This window comes from Schistocerca gregaria, chromosome X, assembly GCF_023897955.1.
Source record: "Schistocerca gregaria isolate iqSchGreg1 chromosome X, iqSchGreg1.2, whole genome shotgun sequence".
In the NCBI taxonomy this organism is placed as follows: Eukaryota; Metazoa; Arthropoda; class Insecta; order Orthoptera; family Acrididae; genus Schistocerca; species Schistocerca gregaria.
In genome coordinates this window covers 433,792,231-433,810,520 of record NC_064931.1, presented here as the reverse complement: position 1 = coordinate 433,810,520, position 18,290 = coordinate 433,792,231, and positions in this window count along the sequence as shown.

Here is an 18,290-nt window from a genome sequence, read left to right as displayed (position 1 = left end):
CACATATTGTAGTTAGAGACAATTCCATGCATATTCTCCACACTAGTAATGCTCCAAACATTTTTGGCATAGATGCATTTGAACTTCCCGGCCTCGGATTTCAGGACAATGTACTTTGCATCAACGCCTGTGACCATGCAGACAGTGTGGTCGCACTATGCGATGATTTTGGTGATCTCTTTTCTGAGGACCTTGGTTGTACGACGGACTTTGCAGCGCAGATTGTAGTTAGCGACAATTTCATGCCTATTCTCCACTCTAGTAATACTCCAAACATTTTTAGCATGGATGCATTTGAACATTCTGGCCTCGCAATTCAGGACAATGTACATTGCAAAAACGCCTGTGACCATGCAGACAGTGTGTTCACACTATGCAATGATTTTGCTGATCCCTTTAATGAGGGCCTTGATTGTACCAGAGACTTCACAGCGCATATTAAAGTTAGAGACAATTCCATGCTTATTCTCCACACTAGTAATGCTCCAAACATTTTTGGCATGGATGCATTTGAACTTCCTGGCCTCGCAATTATGGATAATGTACTTTGCATCAACGCCTGTGACCATACAGACAGTGTGGTCGCACAATGCAATGATTTTGGTGATCTCTTTTCTGCGGGCCTTGGTTGTTTCACAGACTTTGCAGCGCATATTGCAGTTAGAGACAATTCCATGCATATTCTCCACTCTAGTAATGCTCCAAACAATTTTGGCATGACTGCATTTGAAATTTCTGGCTTCGCAGTTCAGGACAATGTACTTGGCATTAACGGTTGAGATCATGCAGACAGTTTGGTCGCACTATGCGATAATTTTGCTGATCTCTTTTCTGAGGACCTTGGTTGTACCACAAACTTTGCAGCGCATAAAGTAGTTGCAGAAAATTCCATGCTTATTCTCCACTCTAGTGAGGTTCCAAACATATTTAGCATCGATGCATTTGAACTTCCTGGCCTCACAATTCAAGACAATGTACTTCGTATCAACGCCTGTGACCATGCAGACAGTGTGGTCGCACTATGCGACGATTTTGCTGACCTCTTTTCTGTGGGTGTTGATTGTACCACATACTTTGCAGAGCATATTGTAGTTGGAGTCAATTCCATGCCTATTCTAACCTCTAGTAATGCTCCACACATTTTTGCCATGGATGCATATGAACATTCCCGCCTCGCAATTCAGGACAATGTACTTTCCATCAACGCCTGTGGCCATGCAGACAGTGTGGTCGCACTATGTGATGATTTTGATGATCTCTTTTCTGTGGTCCTTGGTTGGCGCATATTATAGTTACAACCAATTCCATGCCTATTCTCCACTCTAGTAATGCTCAAAACATTTTTAGCATGGATGCATTTGAACTTCCTGGCCACGCAATACAGGACAATGTATTTTGCAACAAAGCCTGTGACCATGCAGACAGTGTGGTCGCACTATGCGATGATTTTGCTGATCTCTTTTCTGTGGGCCTTGGTTGTACCACAGACTTTGCAGCGCATATAGTAGTTAGAGTCAATTCCATGCTTATTCTCCACTCTAGTAATGCTCCAAACATTTTTGGCATGGATGCATTTGAATTTCCTGGCCTCGCAATTCAGGACAATGTACTTTGCATCAACGCCTGTGACCATGCAGACAGTGTGGTCGCACTATGCGATGATTTTCCTGATCTCTTTTCTGTGGGTGTTGATTGCACCACATACTTTGCAGAGCATATTGTAGTTAGAGACAATTCCATGCTTATTCTCCACTCTAGTAATGCTCCAAACAATTTTGGCATGGAGGCATTTGAACTTTCCGGCCTGGAATTCAGGACAATGTACTTTGCATCAACGCCTGTGACCATGCAGACAGTGTGGTCGCACTATGCAATGATTTTGCTGATCTCTGTAATGAGGGCCTTGGTTGTACCAGATACTTTGCAGCGCATATTGTAGTTAGAGACAATTCCATGCCAATCCTTCACTCTAGTAATACTCAAAACATTTTTGTCATGGATGCGTTTGAACTTTCTGGCCTCGCAATTTAGGACAATGTACTTTGCATCAACGCCTGTGACTATGCAGACAGTGTGGTCGCACTATGCGATGATTTTGCTGATCTATTTTCTGAGGGCCTTCGTTGTACCACTGACTTTGCAGCGCATATTGTTGTTAGAGACAATTCCATGCCTATTCTTCACTCTAGTAATGCTCCAAACATTTTTGACATGAATGCATTTGAACTTTCCGACCTCGGAATTCAGGACAATGTACTTTGCATCAACGCCTTTGACCATGCAGACAGTGTCGTCGCTCTTTGCGATGATTTTGATGATCTCTTTTCTGACGTCCTTGCTTGTACCACAGACTTTGCAGCGCATATTATAGTAAGAGACAATTCCATGCCTATTCTCCACTATTGTAATGTTCCAAACATTTTTAGCATTGATGCATTTGAACTCCCTGGCTTCGCAATTCATTACAATGTACATTGCATCAACGCCTGTGACCATGCAGACAGTGTGGTCGCACTATGCGATGATTTTGCTGATCTCTTTTCTGAGGGCCTTGGTTGTTTCACAGACTTTGCAGCGCATATTGTAGTTAGAGACAATTCCATGCATATTCTACCCTCTAGTATTGCTCCAAACAATTTCGGCATGGATGCATTTGACATTTTTGGCTTCGCAGTTCAGGACAATGTACTTTGCATTAAGGGCTGTGACCATGCAGACAGTTTGTTCGCACTATGCGATAATTTTGCTGATCTCTTTTCTGAGGGAATTGCTTAAACCACAGACTTTGAATAGCATATTCTAGTTAGAGACAATTCCATATTTATTCTCCACTCTAGTAATGCTCCAAACATATTTGGCATGGATGCATTTGAACTTTCCGGCCTCGGAATTCAGGACAATGTACTTTGCATCAACGCCTGTGACCATGCAGACAGTGTGGTCGCACTATGAATTGATTTTGCTGATCTCTTTAATGAGGGCATTGGTTGTACCACAGAATTTGCAGCGCATATTGTAGTTAGAGACAATTACATGCTTATTCTCCACTCTAGTAATTCTCCAAACATTTTTGGCATGGATGCATATGAACGTTCTCGCCTCGCAATTCAGGACAATGTACTTTGCATCAACGCCTGTGACCATGCAGACAGTGTGGTCGCACTATACGATGATTTTGATGAAATCTTTTTTGAGGGACTTGGTTGTACCACAGACTTTGCAGCGCATATTGTAGTTAGAGACAATTCCATGCCTATTAACCACTTTAGTAAAGCTCCAAATATTTTTGGCATGGATGCATTTGAAATTCCTGGCCTCACAATTCAGGACAATGAACTTTTCATCAAAGCCTGTAACCATGCAGACAGTGTGGTCGCACTATGCGATGATTTTGCTAATCTCTTTTCTGAGGGCCTTGGTTGTTTCACTGACTTTGCAGCACATATTGTAGTTAGAGACAATTCCATGTATATTCTCCACTCTAGTAATGCTCCAAACAATTTTGGCATGTATGCATTTGAAATTTCTGGCCTCGCAATTCAGGACAATGTACTTTGCATTAACGGCTGTCACCATGCAGACAGTGTGGTCGCACTATGCGATAATTTTGCTGATCTCTTTTCTGAGGGCCTTGATTGTACGACAGACTTTGCAGCACATATTGTAGTTAGAGACAATTTCATGCCTATTCTCCATTCTAGTAATGCTCCAAACATTTTTGGCATGGATGAATTTGAACCTTCTGGCCACGCAATTCAGGACAATGTACTTTGCATCAACGCCTTTGACCTTGCAGACAGTGTGGCCGCATTATGCGATGATTTTGCTGACCCTTTTTCTGAGGGCCTTGGCTGTAGCACAGACTTTGCAGCGCATATTGTAGTTAGGGACAGTTCCATGATTAATCTAACCTCTAGTAATGCACCAAACATTTTTGCCATGGATGCATATGAACATTCTCGCCTCGCAATTCAGGACAATGTACTTTGCATCTACGCCTGTGACCATGCAGACAGTGTGGTCGCACTATGCGATGATTTTGATGATCTCTTTTCTGTGGGCCTTGGCTGTACCATAGACTTTGGAGCGCATATTATAGTTACAGCCAATTCCATGCCTATTCTCCACTCTAGTAATGCTCCAAACATTTTTAGCATGGAAGCATTTGAACTTCCTGGCCTCACAATTCAGGACAATGTACTTTGCATCAACGCCTGTGACCATGCAGACAGTGTGGTCGCACTATGCAATGATTTTGCTGATCTCTTTTCTGAGGGCCTTGGTTGTTTCACAGACTTTGCAGCGCAAATTGCAATTAGATACGATTCCATGTTTATTCTCCATTCTACTAATGCTAAAAACAATTTTGGCATTAATGTATTTGATATTTCTGGCTTCGCAGTTTAGGACAATGTACTTTGCATTAATGGCTGTGACCATGCAGACAGTTCGGTCACACTATGCGATAATTTTGCTGATCTCTTTTCTGAGGACCTTGGTTGTACCACAGACTTTGCAGCGCATATAGTAGTTAGAGACAATTCCATGCTTATTCTCCACTCTAGTAATGCTCCAAACACTTTTGGCATGGATGCATTTGAACTTCCCGGCCTCGGAATTCAGGACAATGTACTTTGCATCAACAACGCTTGTGACCATGCGGACAGTGTGGTCGCACTATGGGATGATTTTGCTGATTCCTTTTCTGAGGGCCTTGGTTGTACCACTGAGTTTGCAGCGCATATTGTAGTTAGAGACAATTCTATTCCTATTCTAAACTCTAGTAATGCTGCAAACATTTGTGGCATGTATGCGTTTGAACTTTCTGGACTCGCAATTCAGGAAAAAGTACTTTGAATCAACGCCTGTGACCATGCAGACAGTTTGGTCGCACTATGCAATGATTTTGCAGCTCCATTTAATGGGGGCCTTGCTTGTACCAGAGACTTTGCAGCGCATATTGTAGTTAGAGACAATTCCATGCCTTTTCTCCACTCTAGTAATACTCCAAACATTTTTAGCATGGATGCATATGAACATTCTGGCCTCGCAATTCAGGAAAATGTACTTTGCATCAACGCCTGTGACCATGCTGACAGTGCAGTCGCACTATGCGATGATTTTGATGATCTCTTTAATGAGGTTTTTCGTTGTACCAGAGACTTTGCAGCGCATATTTTAGTTACAGACAATTCCATGCCTATTCTTCACTCTAGTAATGCTCCAAACTTTTTTGGCATGGATGCATTTGAACATTCTCGCCTCGCAATTCACGACAATGTACTCTGCATCAATGCCTGTGACCATGCAGACAGTATGGTCGCACTATGTGATGATTTTGCTGATCTCTTTAATGACGGCCTTGGTTGTACCACAGACCTTGCAGCTCATATTGTAGTTACAGACAATTCAATGTATATTCTTCACTCTAGTAATGCTCGCAAACATTTTTGGCGTGGATGCATATGAACATTCTCGCCTCCAGTACAGGTCACTGTACTTTGCATTAACGCCTGTGACCATGCAGACAGTGTGATCGCATAATGCGATGATTTTCATGAACTCTTTTCTGTGGGACTTGGTTGTACCACAAACTTTGCAGCGCATATTATAGTTAGAGACAATTCCATGCCTATTCTCCACTCTAGTAATCCTCCAAACATTTTTAGCATGGATGCATTTGATCTTCCTGCCTCGCAATTCAGGACAATGTACTTTGCATCAACGCCTGTGACCATGCAGACAGTGTGGTCTCACTATGCGATGATTTTGATGATCTCTTTAATGAGGGCCTAGGGTGTAACAGAGACTTTGCAGCGCATATTGTAGTTACAGACAATTCCATGCGTAATCTTCACTCTAGTACTGCTCCAAACTTTTTTGGCATGGATGTATTTGAACATTCTCGCCTCGCTATTCACGACAATGTACTCTGCATCTATGCCTGTGACCATGCAGACAGTGTGGTCGCACTATGTGATGATTTTTCTGACCTGTTTTCTGAGGGGCATGGTTGTACCACAGTCTTTGATGAGCATATTGTAGTTAGAGACAATTCCATTCCTATTCTCCACTCTACTAATTCTAGAAACATTTTTGGCATGGATGCATTTGAACTTTCTGGCCTCGCAATTCAGGACAATGTACTTTGCATCAACGCCTGTGGTCATGCAGACAGTGTGGTCGCACTATGCAATGATTTTGCTGACCTCCTTAATGACGGCCTTGGTTGTACCACAGACTTTGCAGGGCATATTGTAGTTACAGAAAATTCCATGCCTATTCTCCACTCTAGTAATGCACCAAACAATTTTCGCATTGATGCATATGAACATTATCGCCTCGCAATTCAGGACAATGTACTTTGCAAGAACGCCTGTGACCATGCTGACAGTGTGGTCGCACGATGCGATGATTTTGATGATCTCTTTTCTGAGGTCCTTCATTGTACCACTGACTTTGCAGCGCATATTGTAGTTAGAGACAGTTCCATGATTAATCTCGAATCTAGTAATGCTCCCAACGTTTTTGGCATGGATGCATTTGAAAATCCTGGCCTCGCAATTCAGGAAAATGTACTTTGCATCAACGCCTGTGTCCATGCTGACAGTGCAGTCGCACTATGCGATGATCTTGATGATCTTTTTAATGTGGGTTTTGGTTGTACCAGAGACTTTGCAGCGCATATTTTAGTTACAGACAATTCCATGCCTATTCTTCACTCTAGTAATGCTCCAAACTTTTTTGGCATGGATGCATTTGAAAATTTTCGCCTCGCAATTCACGACAATGTACTTTGCATCAACGCCTGTGACCATGCAGACAGTGTGGTCGCACTATGCGATGATTTTGCTGATCTCTTTTCTGAGGGCCTTTGTTGTACCATAAACTTTGCAGCGAATATTATAGTTACAGCCAATTCCTTACATATTCTCCACTCTAGTAATGCTCCAAACATTTTTATCATAGATGCATTTAAACTTCCTGGCCTCACAATTCAGGACAATGTACTTTGCAAGAACGCCTGTGACCATGCAGACAGTGTGGTCGCACTATGCAATGATTTTGCTGATCTCTTTAATGACGGCCTTGGTTGAACCACAGACCTTGCAGCGCATATTGTAGTTACAGACAATTCCATGAATATTTTTCACTCTAGTAATGCTCCAAACTTTTTTGGCATGGATGCATATGAACATTCTCGCCTCCAATTCAGGTCACTGTACTTTGCATTGACGCCTGTGACCATGCAGACAGTGTGATCGCACAATGCGATGATTTTCATGAACTCTTTTCTTTGGGACTTGGTTGTACCACAGACTTTGCAGCGCATATTATAGTTAGAGACAATTCCATGCCTATTCTCCACTCTAGTAATGCTCCAAACATATTTGGCATTTATGCATATGAACATTCTCGCCTCGCAATTCAGGACAATGTACATTGCATAATCGCCTGTGACCATGCAGACAGTGTGGTCACACTATGCGATGATTTTGATGATCTCTTTTCTGAGGGCCTTTGTTGTACCATAGACTTTGCACCGCATATATTAGTTACAGCCAATTCCATGCCTATTCTCCACTCTAGTATTGCTCCAAACATTTCTAGCATAGATGCATTTAAACTTCCTGGCCTCGCAATTCAGGACAATGTACTTTGCAAGAACGCCTGTGACCATGCTGACAGTGTGGTCGCACTATGCGATGATTTTGATGATCCCTTTTCTGAGGGCCTTCATTGTACCACTGACTTTGCAGCGCATATTGTAGTTAGAGGCAGTTCCATGTTTATTCTCCAATCTAGTAATGCTCCAAACATTTTTGGCATGGATGCATTTGAAATTCCTGGCCTCGCAATTCAGGACAATGTACTTTGCATCAACGCCTGTGACCTTGCAGACAGTGTGGTCGCACTATGCAATGATTTTGCTGATCTCTTTAATGACAGGCTTGGTTGTACCACAGACCTTGCAGCCCATATTGTAGTTACAGACAATTCCATGTATATTCTTCACTCTAGTAATGCTCCAAACATTTTTGGCATGGATGCATATGAACATTCTCGCCTCCAATTCATTTCACTGTACTTTGCATTAACGCCTGTGACCATACAGACAGTGTGGTCTCACTATGCGATGATTTTCATGATCTCTTTAATGAGGGCCTTGGTTGTATCAGAGACTTTGCAGCGCATATTGTAGTTACAGACAATTCCATGTGTATTCTTCACTCTAGTAATGCTCCTAACTTTTTTGGCATGGATGCATTTGAACATTCTCGCCTCGCAATTCACGACAATGTACTCTGCATCTATGCCTGTGACCATGCAGACAGTGTAGTCGCACTATGCGATTATTTTGATGATCTCTTGAATGGGGTTTTGGTTGTACCAGAGACTTTGCAGCGCATATTGTAGTTACAGACAATTCCATGCGTATTCTTCACTCTAGTACTGCTCCAAACATTTTTAGCATAGATGCATTTAAATTTCCTGGCCTCACAATTCAGGACAATGTACTTTGCAAGAACGCCTGTGACCATGCAGACAGTGTGGTCGCACTATGCAATGATTTTGCTGATCTCTTTAATGAGGGCCTTGGTTGTACCACAGACCTTGCAGCGCATATTTTAGTTACAGACAATTCCATGCCTATTCTCCACTCTAGTATTGCTCCAAACATTTCTAGCATAGATGCATTTAAACTTCCTGGCCTCGCAATTAAGGACAATGTACTTTGCATCAACGCCTGTGACCATGTTGACAGTGCAGTCGCACTATGCGATGATTTTGATGATCTTTTTAATGTGGGTTTTGGTTGTACCAGAGACTTTGCAGCGCATATTTTAGTTACAGACAATTCCATGCCTATTCTTCACTCTAGTAATGCTCCAAACTTTTTTGGCATGGATGCATTTGAAAATTTTCGCCTCGCAATTCACGACAATGTACTTTGCATCAACGCCTGTGACCATGCAGACAGTGTGGTCGCACTATGCGATGATTTTGCTGATCTCTTTTCTGAGGGCCTTTGTTGTACCATAGACTTTGCAGCGAATATTATAGTTACAGCCAATTCCTTACATATTCTCCACTCTAGTAATGCTCCAAACATTTTTATCATAGATGCATTTAAACTTCCTGGCCTCACAATTCAGGACAATGTACTTTGCAAGAACGCCTGTGACCATGCAGACAGTGTGGTCGCACTATGCAATGATTTTGCTGATCTCTTTAATGACGGCCTTGGTTGAACCACAGACCTTGCAGCGCATATTGTAGTTAGAGACAATTCCATGCCTATTCTCCACTCTAGTAATGCTCCAAACATTTTTATCATAGATGCATTTAAACTTCCTGGCCTCACAATTCAGGACAATGTACTTTGCATCAACGCCTGTTACCATGCTGACAGTGTGGTCGCACTATGCGATGATTTTGACGATCTCTTTTCTGAGGTCCTTCATTGTACCACTGACTTTGCAGCGCATATTGTAGTTAGAGACAGTTCCATGATTAATCTCCAATCTAGTAATGCTCCCAACGTTTTTGGCATGGATGCATTTGAAATTCCTGGCCTCGCAATTCAGGACAATGTACTTTGCATCAATGCCTGTGACCATGCAGACAGTGTGGTCGCACTATGTGATGATTTTGCTGATCTGTTTTTGAGGGACTTGGTTGTACCACAGTCTTTGATGCGCATATTGTAGTTAGAGACAATTCCATGCCTATTCTCCACTCTAGTAATGCTCCAAACACTTCTGGCATAGATGCATTTAAACTTCCTGGCCTCGCAATTTAGGACAATGTACTTTGCAAGAACGCCTGTGACCATACAGACAGTGTGGTCCCACTATGCGATGATTTTGGTGATCCCTTTTCTGAGGGCCTTCATTGTACCACTGACTTTGCATCGCATATTGTAGTTAGAGACAGTTCCATGTTTATTCTCCAATCTAGTAATGCTCCAAACATTTTTGGCATGGATGCATTTGAAATTCCTGGACTCACAATTCAGGACAATGTACTTTGCATCAACGCCTGTGACCTTGCAGACAGTGTGGTCGCACTATGCAATGATTTTGCTGATCTCTTTAATGACGGGCTTGGTTGTACCACAGACTTTGCAGCCCATATTGTAGTTACAGACAATTCCATGTATATTCTTCACTCTAGTAATGCTCCTAACTTTCTTGGCATGGATGCATTTGAACATTCTCGCCTCGCAATTCACGACAATGTACTCTGCATCTATTCCTGTTATTATTTAGACAGTGTGGTCGCACTATGTGATGATTTTTCTGATCTGTTTTCTGAGGGGCATTATTGTACCACAGTCTTTGATGCGCATATTGTAGTTAGAGACAATTCCATGCCTATTCTCCACTCTAGTAATGCACGAAACATTTTTGGCATGGATGCATATGAACATTCTCGCCTCGCAATTGAGGACAATGTACTTTGCAAGAACGAATGTGACCAATGCAGACAGTGTGGTCGCACTCTGCGATCATTTTGATGATCTCTTTTCTGAGGGCCTTTGTTGTACCGTAGACATTGCAGCGCATATTATAGTTACAGCCAATTCCATGCCTATTCTCCACTCTAATAATTCTCCTAACATTTTTGGCATGGATGCATTTGAACTTTCTGGCCTCGCAATTGAGGACAATGTACCTTGCATCAACGCCTGTGATCATCAGACAGTGTGGTCGCACTATGCAATGATTTTGCTGACCTCTTTAATGATGGCCTTTATTGTACCACAGACCTTGCAGGGGATATTGTAGTTACAGAAAATTCCATGCCTATTCTCCACTCTAGTAATGCACCAAACAATTTTCGCATTGATGCATATGAATATTCTCGTTTCGCAATTCAGAACAATGTACTTTGCAAGAACGCCTGTGACCATGCAGACAGTGTGGTCGCACTATGCAATAATTTTGCTGATCTCTTTAATGACGGCCTTGGTTGTAAAACAGACCTTGCAGCGCATATTGTAGTTACAGACAATTCAATGCCTATTCTTCACTCTAGTAATGCTCCAAACGTTTTTGGCATGGATGCATATGAACATTCTCGCCTCCAATTCAGGTCACTGTACTTTGCATTGACGCCTGTGACAATGCAGACAGCGTGGTCGCACTATGCGATAATTTTGCTGATCTGTTTTCGGAGGACCTTGATTGTACCACAGACTTTGCAGCGCATATAGTAGTTAGAGACAATTCCATGCTTATTCGCCACTCTAGTAATGCTCCAAAAATTTTAAGCATGGATGCATTTGAACTTCCTGGACTCGAAATTCAGGACAATGTACTTTGCAGCAACGCCTGTGACCATGCAGACAGTGTGGTCAACTATGCGATGATTTTGCTGATCTCTTTTCTGAGGGCCTTGGTTGTAACACAGAGTTTGCAGCGCATATTGTAGTTATAGACAATTCCATGCCTATTCTAAACTCTAGTAATGCTCCAAACATTTGTGGGATGTATGCGTTTGAACTTTCTGGGCTCGCAATACAAAAAAAACAACTTTGCATCAACGCCTGTGACCATGCAGCCAGTTAGGTCGCACTATGCAATGATTTTGCCGATCTCTTTAATGAGGGCCTTGGTTGTACCAGAGACTTTGCAGCGAATGTTGGAGTTAGAGAGAATTCCATGCCTATTCTCCACACTAGTAATACTCCAAACATTTTTAGCATGGATGCATTTGAACATTCTGGCCTCGCAAATCAGGACAATGTACTTTGCATTAACGCCTGTGACCATGCAGACAGTGTGATCGCACTATGAGATGATTTTCATGATCTCTTTTCTGTGGGACTTGGTTGTACCACAAACTTTGCAGCATATATTATAGTTAGAGTCAATTCCATTCCTATTCTCCACTCTAGTAATCCTCCAAACATTTTTAGCATGGATGCAATTGATCTTCCTGCCTCGCAATTCAGGATAATGTACTTTGCATCAACGCCTGTGACCATGCAGACAGTGTGGTCTCACTATGCGATGATTTTGATGATCTCTTTAATGAGGGCCTTGATTGTACCAGAGACTTTGCAGCGCATATTGTAGTTACAGACAATTCCATGCGTATTCTTCACTCTAGTAATGCTCCTAACTTTTTTGGCATGGATGCATTTGAACATTCTCGCCTCGCAATTCACGACAATGTACTCTGCATCTGTGCCTGTTACCATGCAGACAGTGTGGTCGCACGATGTAATGATTTTTCTGATCTGTTTTCTGAGGGGCATGATTGTACCACAGTCTTTGATGCGCAAATTGTAGTTAGAGACAATTCCATGCCTATTCTCCACTCTAGTAATGCACGAAACATTTTTGGCATGGATGCATATGAACATTCTCGCCTCGCAATTGAGGACAATGTACTTTGCAAGAATGCCTGTGACCAATGCAGACAGTGTGGTCGCACTCTGCGATCATTTTGATGATCTCTTTTCTGAGGGCATTTGTTGTACCGTAGACATTGCAGCGCATAATATAGTTACAGCCTATTCCATGCCTATTCTCCACTCTAATAATTCTCCAAACATTTTTGGCATGGATGCATTTGAACTTTCTGGCCTCGCAATTCAGGACAATGTACCTTGCATCAACGCCTGTGACCATGCAGACAGTGTGGTCGCACTAAGCAATGATTTTGCTGACCTCTATAATGACGGCCTTGGTTGTACCACAGACCTTGCAGGGGATATTGTAGTTACAGAAAATTCCATGCCTATTCTCCACTCTAGTAATGCACCAAACAATTTTCGCATTGATGCATATGAATATTCTCGCCTCGCAATTCAGGACAATGTACTTTGCAAGAACGCCTGTGACCATGCAGACAGTGTGGTCGCACTATGCAATAATTTTGCTGATCTCTTTAATGACGGTATTGGTTGTACCACAGACCTTGCAGCGCATATTGTAGTTACAGACAATACAATGCTTATTCTTCACTCTAGTAATGCTCCAAACATTTTTGGCATGGATGCATATGAACATTCTCGCCTCCAATTCAGGTCACTGTACTTTGCATTGACGCCTGTGACAATGCAGACAGTGTGATCGCACTATGCGATGGTTTTCATGAACTCTTTTCTGTGGGACTTGGTTGTACCACAGACTTTGCAGCGCATATTATAGTTAGAGACAATTCCATGCCTATTCTCCACTCTAGTAATCCTCCAAACATTTTTAGCATGGATGCATTTGATCTTCCTGCCCTCGCAATTCAGGACAATGTACTTTGCATCAACGCTTGTGACCATGCAGACAGTGTGGTCGCACTATGCAATGATTTTGCTGATCTCTTTTCTGAGGGCCTTGGTTGTTTCACAGACTTTGCAGCGCATATTGCAGTTAGAGACAATTCCATGCATATTCTCCACTCTAGTAATGCTCCAAACAATTTTGGCATGAATGCATTTGAAATTTCTGGGTTCGCATTTCAGGACATTGTACTTTGCATTAACGGCTGTGACCTTGCAGGCAGTGTGGTCGCACTATGCAATGATTTTGCTGATCTCTTTAATGACGGGCTTGGTTGTACCACAGACTTTGCAGCCCATATTGTAGTTACAGACAATTCCATGTATATTCTTCACTCTAGTAATGCTATAAAACGTTTTTGGCATGGATGCATATGAACATTCTCGCCTCCAATTCATTTCACTGTACTTTGCGTTAACGCCTGTGACCATGCAGACAGTGTGATCGCACTATGAGATGATTTTCATGAACTCTTTTCTGTTGGACTTGGTTGTACCACAAACTTTGCAGCGTATATTATAGTTAGAGACAATTCCATTCCTATTCTCCACTCTAGTAATCCTCCAAACATTTTTAGCATGGATGCATTTGATCTTCCTGCCTCGCAATTCAGGACAATGTACTTTGCATCAACGCCTGTGACCATGCAGACAGTGTTGTCTCACTATGCGATGATTTTGATGATCTCTTTAATGAGGGCCTTGGTTGTACCAGAGACTTTGCAGCGCATATTGTAATTACAGATAATTCCATGCGTATTCTTCACTCTAGTAATGCTCCTAACTTTTTTGGCATGGATGCATTTGAACATTCTCGCCTCGCAATTCACGACAATGTACTCTGCATCTATTCCTGTTATTATTTAGACAGTGTGGTCGCACTATGTGATGATTTTTCTGATCTGTTTTCTGAGGGGCATTATTGTACCACAGTCTTTGATGCGCATATTGTAGTTAGAGACAATTCCATGCCTATTCTCCACTCTAGTAATGCACGAAACATTTTTGGCATGGATGCATATGAACATTCTCGCCTCGCAATTGAGGACAATGTACTTTGCAAGAACGAATGTGACCAATGCAGACAGTGTGGTCGCACTCTGCGATCATTTTGATGATCTCTTTTCTGAGGGCCTTTGTTGTACCGTAGACATTGCAGCGCATATTATAGTTACAGCCAATTCCATGCCTATTCTCCACTCTAGTAATGCTCCAAACTTTTTTGGCATGGATGCATTTGAACATTCTCGCCTCGCAATTCACGACAATGTACTTTGCATCAACGACTGTGACCATTCAGACAGTGTGGTCACACTATGCGATGATTTTGATGATCCCTTTTCTGAGGGCCTTTGTTGTACCATAGACATTGCAGCGCATATTATAGTTACAGCCAATTCCATGAATATTCTCCACTCCAATAATTCTCCAAACATTTTTGGCATGGATGCATTTGAACTTTCTGGCCTCGCAATTCAGGACAATGTACTTTGCAAGAACGCCTGTGACCATGCAGACAGTGCGGTCGCACTATGCAATAATTTTGCTGATCTCTTTAAAGACGGCCTTGGTTGTACCACAGACCTTGCAGCGCATATTGTAGTTACAGACAATTCAATGCCTATTCTTCACTCTAGTAATGCTCCAAACGTTTTTGGCATGGATGCATATGAACATTCTCGCCTCCAATTCAGGTCACTGTACTTTGCATTGACGCCTGTGACAATGCAGACAGTGTGGTCGCACTATGCGATAATTTTGCTGATCTATTTTCGGAGGACCTTGATTGTACCACAGACTTTGCAGCGCATATAGTAGTTAGAGACAATTCCATGCTTATTCGACACTCTAGTAATGCTCCAAAAATTTTAAGCATGGATGCATTTGAACTTCCTGGACTCGAAATTCAGGACAATGTACTTTGCAGCAACGCCTGTGACCATGCAGACAGTGTGGTCAACTATGCGATGATTTTGCTGATCTCTTTTCTGAGGGCCTTGGTTGTAACACAGAGTTTGCAGCGCATATTGTAGTTATAGACAATTCCATGCCTATTCTAAACCCTAGTAATGCTCCAAACATTTGTGGGATGTATGCGTTTGAACTTTCTGGGCTCGCAATACAAAAAAAACAACTTTGCATCAACGCCTGTGACCATGCAGCCAGTTAGGTCGCACTATGCAATGATTTTGCCGATCTCTTTAATGAGGGCCTTGGTTGTACCAGAGACTTTGCAGCGAATGTTGGAGTTAGAGAGAATTCCATGCCTATTCTCCACACTAGTAATACTCCAAACATTTTTAGCATGGATGCATTTGAACATTCTGGCCTCGCAAATCAGGACAATGTACTTTGCATTAACGCCTGTGACCATGCAGACAGTGTGATCGCACTATGAGATGATTTTCATGATCTCTTTTCTGTGGGACTTGGTTGTACCACAAACTTTGCAGCGTATATTATAGTTAGAGTCAATTCCATTCCTATTCTCCACTCTAGTAATCCTCCGAACATTTTTAGCATGGATGCAATTGATCTTCCTGCCTCGCAATTCAGGATAATGTACTTTGCATCAACGCCTGTGACCATGCAGACAGTGTGGTCTCACTATGCGATGATTTTGATGATCTCTTTAATGAGGGCCTTGATTGTACCAGAGACTTTGCAGCGCATATTGTAGTTACAGACAATTCCATGCGTATTCTTCACTCTAGTAATGCTCCTAACTTTTTTGGCATGGATGCATTTGAACATTCTCGCCTCGCAATTCACGACAATGTACTCTGCATCTGTGCCTGTTACCATGCAGACAGTGTGGTCGCACGATGTGATGATTTTTCTGATCTGTTTTCTGAGGGGCATGATTGTACCACAGTCTTTGATGCGCAAATTGTAGTTAGAGACAATTCCATGCCTATTCTCCACTCTAGTAATGCACGAAACATTTTTGGCATGGATGCATATGAACATTCTCGCCTCGCAATTGAGGACAATGTACTTTGCAAGAATGCCTGTGACCAATGCAGACAGTGTGGTCGCACTCTGCGATCATTTTGATGATCTCTTTTCTGAGGGCATTTGTTGTACCGTAGACATTGCAGCGCATAATATAGTTACAGTCTATTCCATGCCTATTCTCCACTCTAATAATTCTCCAAACATTTTTGGCATGGATGCATTTGAACTTTCTGGCCTCGCAATTCATTACAATGTACTTTGCATCAACGCCTGTGACCATGCAGACAGTGTGGTCGCACTAAGCAGTGATTTTGCTGACCTCTTTAATGACGGCCTTGGTTGTACCACCGACCTTGCAGCGCATATTGTAGTTACAGACAATTCAATGCTTATTCTTCACTCTAGTAATGCTCCAAACATTTTTGGCATGGATGCATATGAACATTCTCGCCTCCATTTCAGGTCACTGTACTTTGCATTGACGCCTGTGACAATGCAGACAGTGTGATCGCACTATGCGATGGTTTTCATGAACTCTTTTCTGTGGGACTTGGTTGTACCACAGACTTTGCAGCGCATATTATAGTTAGAGACAATTCCATGCCTATTCTCCACTCTAGTAATCCTCGAAACATTTTTAGCATGGATGCATTTGATCTTCCTGCCCTCGCAATTCAGGACAATGTACTTTGCATCAACGCTTGTGACCATGCAGACAGTGTGGTCGCACTATGCAATGATTTTGCTGATCTCTTTTCTGAGGGCCTTGGTTGTTTCACAGACTTTGCAGCGCATATTGCAGTTAGAGACAATTCCATGCATATTCTCCACTCTAGTAATGCTCCAAACAATTTTGGCATGAATGCATTTGAAATTTCTGGCTTCGCATTTCAGGACATTGTACTTTGCATTAACGGCTGTGACCATGCAGACAGTGTGGTCGCACTATGCGATGATTTTGATGATCTCTTTTCTAAGGGCCTTTGTTGTACCATAGACTTTGTAGCGCATATTATCGTTACAGCCAATTCCATGCATATTCTCCACTCTAGTAATGCTCCAAACAGTTTTAGCACAGATGCATTTAAACTTCCTGGCCTCACAATTCAGGACAATGTACTTTGCAATAACGCCTGTGACCATGCAGACAGTGTGGTCGCCCTATGCAATGATTTTGCTGATCTCTTTAATGACGGCCTTGGTTGTACCACAGACCTTGCAGCGCATATTGTAGTTACAGACAATTCCATGCCTATTCTTCACTCTAGTAATGCTCCAAACATTTTTGGCATGGATGCATATGAACATTCTTGCCTCCAATTCAGGTCACTGTACTTTGCATTGACGCCTGTGACCATGCAGACAGTGTGACCGCACTATGCGTTGATTTTCATGAACTCTTTTCTTTGTGACTTGGTTGTACCACAGACTTTGCAGCGCATATTCTAGTTAGAGACAGTTCCATGTTTATTCTACAATCTAGTAATGCTCCAAACATTTTTGGCATGGATGCATTTGAAATTCCTGGCCTCGCAATTCAGGACAATGTACTTTGCATCAACGCCTGTGACCATGCAGACAGTGTGATCGCACTATGAGATGATTTTCATGAACTTTTTTCTGTGGGACTTGGTTGTACCACAAACTTTGCAGCGCATAGTATAGTTAGAGACAATTCCATGCCTATTCTCCACTCTAGTAATCCTCCAAACATTTCTAGCATGGATGCATTTGATCTTCCTGCCTCGCAATTCAGGACAATGTACTTTGCATCAACGCCTGTGACCATGCAGACAGTGTGGTCTCACTATGCGATGATTTTGATGATCTCTTTAATGAGGGTTTTGGTTGTACCAGAGACTTTGCAGCGCATATTGTAGTTACAGACAATTCCATGCCTATTCTTCACTCTAGTAATGCTCCAAACATTTTTGGCATTGGATGCATATGAACATTCTCGCCTCGCAATTCAGGACAATGTACTTTGCAATAACGCCTGTGACCATGCAGGCAGTGTGGTCGCATTATGCAATGATTTTGC